Raw genomic sequence first — 8,511 nt, forward strand, 5'->3', positions numbered from 1 at the left:
GAGAGTTGAAATCTAAACCCCTTAGAATGATCCTCAAGGCCCTTCAACCTAGGGTCTTGTCTACCTGTGACCCTCCCCTCCCGCCGTTCCCGTGCATACTCAGGGCTCCAGCTACTGCAGATTCCTTGCTTTGGCTTGTCCCCTACCTCTTTCCGTACGCTGCTCCATCTGCCCCTGGGCAGCCCTGACTCAGGCATCACCTCCTCACGAGAGGAAACTGCCAAGCTGTGATTCAGATCCTAACCATTCTGCCCTCCCGACCAGCAGAAAGCTAGGAAGGCCGGTGTCCGACATGACCTGTCCCCAGGGCTGACTCCTGACCCTGCACACTCCATTCAGCCAGTGATTCTTATCCACCTTGAAGGCAACCCAAATGCTTCAGTCTGGGGTGAAAGGCTCACCACAGAGGCCATTCTAGTGAAAGGTTTCACAAAAGAAGGAGTCCGAACTAAGGCCGAGGATAAAGCCCAGGATTGTCCGTGGATGTCCTGGGAGCGCGCAGCCTGCCTTTTCGCTCCGGTTCAGATGACCGTGCGCCGGGTGTGTGCAGCCGTGATGTAAGGAATGTATCAAAATATGTACCTTCCTGGAGACCAGCGCCTGCTTCCAAATGAATCCCTTTATTTCCAGTGTCTACTGAAATTGCCATCTGGGCCGTCCTGATGCCCCAAAATATGGCATTCTGTGCTGTAAAAGCAAGGTGCAGAAAATTGTTTCTGTACTAAATAAAGCAATAAAAACAAATTCACTTGCAAAACAACTAATCCGTTTTCAAATATGGAAGGGTAATAAACGGACAGTCCAAGACGTTCTCAAGTCCTTGCAGTACAGTTTACGCTCAGGGCAAGATTTCAGGTAGCATAGGACCCTAGGTTACTTTTAAAACTTACTCAGAATTTCTCAAAATACTGCCTATAATTAGATATATGAGCTAGAGAACTGAAGTGTGCCTAAGTCTGAAAAAGCTGGACTATGGTAGAAACATGCTTGTGATCTCTATTGAATTACTGAACTTTCCTTCAAAAAGAAGAGAGATAATAAGTACATGCCACCCAGTCCTCAAGCTCCAGAATCAGAGAGGTGGGTGGGCTCTCACACACACGCTACGTATGGTTCCTGCCTTTGTATGGGGCACACTGAAACTCAGAGTGCTATACCGAAATTCCTAAATTAGGGGCTCAAATTCTCTCACATGAAAACTTAAAATAAATGTACCAATGATTCACTTGGCATTAGATAAATTCTCCCTGTTCATCGTAATGTTAAGGGAAGAATAGAAGTCACCTCGGATACAGGTACTGCCCTCAGAGTGAGGCAGAGAGAACGTGGACAGACCTTTCCTGGTTCTCAGATTTAGCACAAGGTAGCTGCCCTAGGGCAGAGGTCTGCAAGCTACACGGACCTCATGGACGATCTGGCCCACTGCCAGTGTGTATAAATAAAGTTTTATTAGACTGCAGCCACACCTATCATTTCTATATTGTCTGTGCTACTTTTGAATACTTGAGACAGAGACTGTATATTCCACAAAGCCAAAAAGATTTATTATACGGTCCTTTACAGGAAAAAAAAAAAGTGCAGACCCTTGCTCTAATGTCAGCATATTTCTGTGCTCTGTGTTTGAATGAAATGGAGACGAGTAAGTCACCAAAATCTACTTATTGATAGGTTTAATAAGGATGAGATCTTTTCTGGGGGAAAAAAAAAATCGAAGTTCCTCATTCTCAGGTTCAAGACAGTTGTTCTGTTTAAATGTAACACTTTCAGCATCTAGCTCACTCAGTAGATTAACGCCCTCTCTGAACATTCTCAAAATCTCTATCAGGTCGAGAAGATCGAGACGAGAGGAAAGACGAACATTTCCAAATTTTCAGGAGCTTCCAAAATGGGTCATTTCTTTCAAACCTCATAACTGTATGAAAAACTATCATTCTTGCCGTTTTTCTGAGACTCAAACACTTGAGAAAGCTGGGAATTGAAGAGCTTAAGAAACTCCTCCAAAGTCACCCAGCAGCCCGGTAAGTTACTGAAGCAAAACTGGAATCCAGGTCTGTCTGATCCCATTGCCCGTGCTCCTCCCACCACATCCTGCGCCTGGTCGATTTATTCATATAGTCATCCAATGAATAATTATCCAGCACTTCAGGGGTATCTGCTACATTCAATCACCAAGGACACAAAGATCATCAAAAACAATGAAAAGAGACTGATAAGATCCAATTCTAATAAGATTGATGTGACCCTCCACCCCGGAATCCCCTCAATTTGTAATCTAATAAAAAAAATTTAAGAGTAACCGTATCATTATGAAATACAGCACATGGTTTCATTTTTTCTAAAAGATGCAGCATTTACTTATTATACTGTGACCCTGAAATATATGCATTATGTAGATACAATGCAGAGAGGTTGCCTCGCTCATGAAATTGGAAGCAATTTCTCTAACCAATTTGGTTTTTCTTTTATCTAGATTACCTTTGAATTTCTATTACCCATCACATCAAACATAATTCTTGTAGCACAGAACCACCAGACTGTGATGAATTATGCACAGTCACTGTGCAATAGTCTCTTACTTGGGTGCCATTATTCTTCAATGTGATCTTGGGAAATCTTTTTTGTCTAATGTTTAAAGAATTGAACACAACAGAGAAGAGAATTCTGCATTGTGTGTGTGTGTGTATGTGTGTGTGTGTAATAGAAGTTACTTCCTCTTAGATTTGGACAATGTGCTACAAAATATAATCTAACTCATTTTTTCAAATTAGAGTTGACACACAATATTAGTTTGACATGTAACTAACACACTATAACTAATATACATATACTATATTCATTTCAGGTATAAGTAGAGTGATTCAACGTTTATATACCTTACAATGTGGTCACCATGCTAAGTATAGACAGCACCTGTCACTGTATTAGCATGTTATTAGCATGTAATTAGCAAGTTATTAGCATGTTGGCTATATGCCCTGTGCTGTCCATTGCATCCCTGTGGCTTCCTTTGTAACTGAAAGGCTGTACAGTTCAGCTCTTCACACCAGGATGGAACATCTCTAGGGAGAAGTGTCCAATGATTTCCATGCTCCGGGAGAAGAGATTATTTTGGCAGCTGGGTTATATGTTGGAAAACAAGCGTCGAGGTCAAGGCTGATGGGGCATTGGCCACATCTGAAGCAAAAAAGTATATTTTTATACAAAAAAGGGCCTGCTCCCGCAGGCCAACTTACATGCAGCTTTGATAGAGAACAGTCAGTGGTCAACAGCAGGCCCTCTGGTACCATGTCAAGGGAGCCAGTGAAAACCACAGACATGATTAGATCAGAGCAACTTAGTGTCGGCCTGGGCAACACGCTGCGAGAAGAAATGGACAGGTGACGCTCCGCTTTGCCCTCGCTCAAGTGTGGTTACAGCCAAGAAGAAATGTGCTTCCATTAAATTATGACGACGAGAATTGTACTTTTCTTTTTCATGTCACTGATGCTGTAAAAAAAAAAAAAGACCTATTCTATGATTCCAAGTGGCAAGTGTCATTGACATATTCAGTATTGGAGAGAGGCCGAGGTTATAACCTCAAAGCTAATATGTCACAATTATAAATACTATCAAAGCTAAAACATTCTAATTCCATTGGGCAGAGTCTTCAGTAAGAAATCGCTCCATGATTTCTGGGTGATAGCCCGATGCCAATATCCAAAGCAACCAACAGAGCTATCAAACACCTGCTGGTATCCCGAGAGCCTACAATTGTGATTTAGTGGAAAGAAGGAATTAGACAAGAAAACTGCTAGAGAGTGAGCCTGACTATTTTTCAAGTTGGCAGAGATAGATACCCTGGTGAAAAAAAATATATTCTTCTCCTACATAATGTGAAACTATTGTTACTAGTGTCAACATTTTATTTTATTTTTTTCTTTATTGATTTGAGAGAGAGAGAAAGGGAGAGGGAGAGATAGATAGAAACACGAATGAGAGAGAACATCGATTGGCCACCTCCTGCATGCCCCCCACTGGGGATCGGGCCCACAACCTGGGCATGTGCCCTGACCGGGAATTGAACCAGTGACCTCTCGGTGTATGGGTTGATGCTCAACCATTGAGCCACACCAGCCAGGCTAGTGTCGACATTTCAATGTCATGCTTTGCAATATTTGAATATCGTGATGATATTTTGAACTTAAAGTAGGTACAGTGTGTGATCTGTACCCCCATGAGTGGTCTAAATTTTTTTTAAAGGATCATTCCCAAATGAGCATGTTGAAGACAAATAAGCACTGGAGCACAGCTGCTGTAGCGAAATGAACGCAGGGCCGCGGCGGGGTCTGGACAGCCAGTGCCGTCCGTGTGTAGCTCTCTTTGTCATTCACACTCCACAGAACCTTCCTGGCTGGAAATTTCAGGCATTTTGCAAGTGCTCCGTGAACCTTTGACTATCCCACTTAGAGTGGGTGGAGACCCAGGGAAATGAAACAGACTCTTCTGGGTGAGAGAAGAGAATAAGAATGGGGAAAAAAATCCCAACTTTGTTCTGGTTCACTTTTAATAATGTTGTTTCTTGCAGCATGCTAGCGACAAGAAAATTAAAATTAAAATTGAAAAAGACTCAAATTGCCCCTAAGTTTCAGAAAAGGTAGAAAATATAGATTATTTTTTAAAAGTTATTTTCAGGAAGGCATTTAAAAAGCACAATTATTGCCCAGCAGGTGTGGCTCAGTGGTTGAGCGTTGACCCATGCACCAAGAGGTCACCAGTTTGATTCCCAGTCAGGACACATGCCCAGGTTGTGGGCCTGATCCCCAGTGGGGGGCATGCAGGAGGCGGCCAATCGATGTTCTCTCTCATCGATGTTTCTATCTCTGTCTCCCTCTCCCTTCCTCTCTCCCTAAAATCAATAAAGAAAAAGAAAAATAAAAAAGAATTTTTTTAAAAGCACAATTATCTAACAAAGCAAAACAGATAATTATATCATTCCACAGCCCTGGCAGCATGATAACTTGTTTAAAAGGATGGGTGGGGTTTATCTGATTCCTTCACATCTGCAGAACTTTGTGCCTGGGCTCTTTAGAGCTCCCCCCCCACACACCCCCGCAGAACAACACGGGATCCCCAATCACGTGTCTTGCGGGAACAGACAGTACATATCTTAGTCTTTAGGAAAACAGAACTCAGAGAATGCAGTTGGGAATTGCTGATAATTAAAACAGCCCAGATGTGGTTTAAAGAATGTTTTCTCTGAAAAAGGAAAGCAAGGAGGGAGGGAGGGAGGAAGGGAGGGAGGGAGGGAGGGAGGGAGGGAGGGAGGGAGAGAGGGAGAGAGAGAGGGAGAGAGAGGGAATGACACACAGTGAGAGAAGACTTGGTTCCCCAAAGATGGCATCTCCTACACCTTGAGCTTTAAGCAGGTGTCACCTTCATTCTTAGAACCTCAGCTACAGAACATCTATTGTGTACTAAGCTGTGTGGCTACCCGTATGTGAATATTTTTATTTACTCTTCACAACAACCTGTTTGGAAATTGTTGTGCCCATGTCAAAAATGAATCCGATGAAGTGACCCTCCAAGAAGCCACACCTTGATAAATCCAACAACAAGAAATGAAAACGCAACCAACGTACTGATGGATAACACGTAAGCCATTCCAACACAAAGCCAAGGCCAAACAATAATTACCAACGAGAAGGTAATGCATGTTATAAACCACACCATGTGTTTAAACCATCTCAATAACTGGTTTTCATGGTAACAACACATGGATTGCGCTGTTTGGCTGGTGTTTTTTGCTATGTGTATGTGAGAAGGTAATGCTTGTTTTAAAATCATAGCATATTTCCTAGTTTTTGTTGTTACATATGGAAAGATTACCTACCTGACTCCTTTTGACTTTACTGTGAGCATGGACGTAGGGAAGCAGGTCACAGGAAACCACTGTTGGATTTGTGCGTCTACTCTTTATGTGGCAACAGCCCAGTTTCCAGTCTAAATGCAGAAAACAATGAGGGGATCAGGTTCAAGTTCATGCCCAGCTTCGGGACTCAAATGTCAACAGATTTCTCCATGCAATACCCAGAACCCTAGAAAAGGGATTTGGGGGCATGGAAATGGCACTGAATGCAAAATGTGAAAGCAAGACAATTCATTTAAGGCCAAAGACTTTTTAATTAATTTGCCAGATTCTATAGCTCAATTGTAATAACCTAAAGGCAAGGCCTACTCAGTCATGATCCTCGTTAGGGAAGTACTTCACAGAACATGTTCCCAGGTCTTAGCTCATTTCACCCTCAGTACCGAGCCTGCCAGGCAGAGATGTTACCATCCTCATTTCTCATGGGGAATCAGACTCTCCAAGAGGTTAAGTGACTTATCCAAGGTCATTCAGCTAAGTCCATTATGGGCCTGGAAGTGGATGTTAAGGCCTTTGACTGCAAAAACTGTGTTTCTTCCCCTATGTTAGTGGTTCTCAAACTTTTTAAAATGTAGGTTCTGATCTATCAGGTGGGATAGGGCCTGAGATTCTGCATTTCCCACTCCTAGGTGATGCCGAGGCTGCCGACCTGTAAACCTCACATTGAAACACAAGGCTCTGCATTGACCAGCCTCACTTCCCCTGGTCAGGGAGGGGAAGCAGCTTATGAGCCGTGACCTGAGGGCCTGCTCTGGCCCCAGCAAACCTCCTTACCACTGTCAGAAGATGAGAAGTTTGGGGGTCCGTGAGGAAGAGGTAGGGCAGAAGCCTCTTTACATAGGATAGCGATTTCCAAACGGGTATTTTTAGCAAAGCCCTTTTTTAAACTGAAACTTTAATGCATAAGACCAACAACAGCAGAATTTTCTTGGCGAAGATTTATGTTATATATTCACATCTATAACATACTCGTGTTACAGTTAAACAATGACATTGTTTTCACAACAGTATTTTGAAAGAGTTTATGGAAGATAAAATATTATGTAAATCCCAGTATCTAGAAGACAAGGTGTCCCAGTAAACAGAAGGCAAAGTACACCAGAAGTCTATCGAGTGTTTAAAAAGTATATACAGTATAGCAAAATATTCAACTGCAGTTGCTATCAAAGCAATATAACACAGTGAGAATAACCCAATATAACAGCAGACAGAACCTTTTTACTCAATGTTGGCCAGTATGTGGCAAGATGTACATTCACAAACATCACTTTCATCATGGTACGATTTTTGAAAAGTAATTAGCTTTGAGATTCTATAAAACATGTTTGCATCCTTTTCCCCCCGTAATTTCCTTTCTAAGATTCTGCCCTGGAGAAATAACCTTGGCTACCGAAAGATGAAAGAAACGAATATTTACGAAGTGCCTACACTGTTAGACATCCTGCTAGGAGCTTCAGATTGTGGAAAACTATGAGTTGGATGTGAAATAGATACGATTCTCTTCATTTTACACAGTGTCTAACTTATCTCATATCACACAAGTAGACATTCCAGTCCAGCTTTATGTGCCTCTGAGGTCCAACTTGTGTCTTTAACATTTCTTGGGTGTCAAGAACCCGTACCATCATTCCCCATGCTTGTCAGTGACCATCCTTCACCTCCCTTCCGTCTTACCTGGAGTCACAATATCTGTGAGAATCTGAGGCTTTAAGAGACACAACTAGAGGATGCCAATTAGATGAACAAACTAATGTCATCAGATGAAACTTGACTCTCTACATTTGGGAAATTGTTAGCGGGAAACCATCTGGATCCAACAGGAAATACTGAGAGAAACCCAGGAATGCAAGTGTGGGAGCCCATTGTACTATTTCCAGTTCTCAGTGAAAAAGTCCATCTTTAAGGGTGTTACAGACAGATGCCATTGCGTCATGGGAATCGCCCATAAGAAACCAGGTCAATGGGAAACCAGTGTGCTCCAGGGACATAAAAAGCATGCTATTCTGTGAATAGACACGAAGAACTCCTATGAGACCTAAGCCATGGAAAATTCGACGGGACACGGGAACATTCCAGGAAACAGCTAATGAGGCTCCTCCCTTCTGCTCAGCCTGCATGAGCCTGATGAAGCCCATGGGGGAAGAAGGTGCTCCCCCCAGGAAAGGGACTCAAGGAAAGAATTCCTAGACAGAGCTGCCACGCCACACCCTCCGTTCCAACATGAACTCTGTGGACGGGACACCGCAAGTGATGGTTGACGTCTGCTGTACTGGCCTTGGATGGGGGCCCAAGGTCACGCAGGTGCATACTTTCCGTGTGGAAAGCCAGGGACAGGGTGCATTGCCCTAGTTGACATCAGGCTCTGTGTCTTAATGGGAGATGGTAACTTTTGATTTACCTAAAAGAATAAAAATATGAAAGAAAATGATGGTCACCCATGGCCATAGCCTGTGTGAGCTGTGGCCAGAAATCAGGTTGCTGGCCTCTTCTCCCTAATTTGTCACACATGTCTTCACTGGTCCTGGGAGCACAGGTGGCCCTCTCAGCCCTGCCAGCTTTGGAGCAGGGATTCCTCCGCATGGGTGCACTTAAGATCCTGGATGATC

The sequence above is a fragment of the Molossus molossus genome, unplaced genomic scaffold, assembly GCF_014108415.1.
Source record: "Molossus molossus isolate mMolMol1 unplaced genomic scaffold, mMolMol1.p scaffold_m16_p_18, whole genome shotgun sequence".
NCBI lineage: Eukaryota > Metazoa > Chordata > Mammalia > Chiroptera > Molossidae > Molossus > Molossus molossus.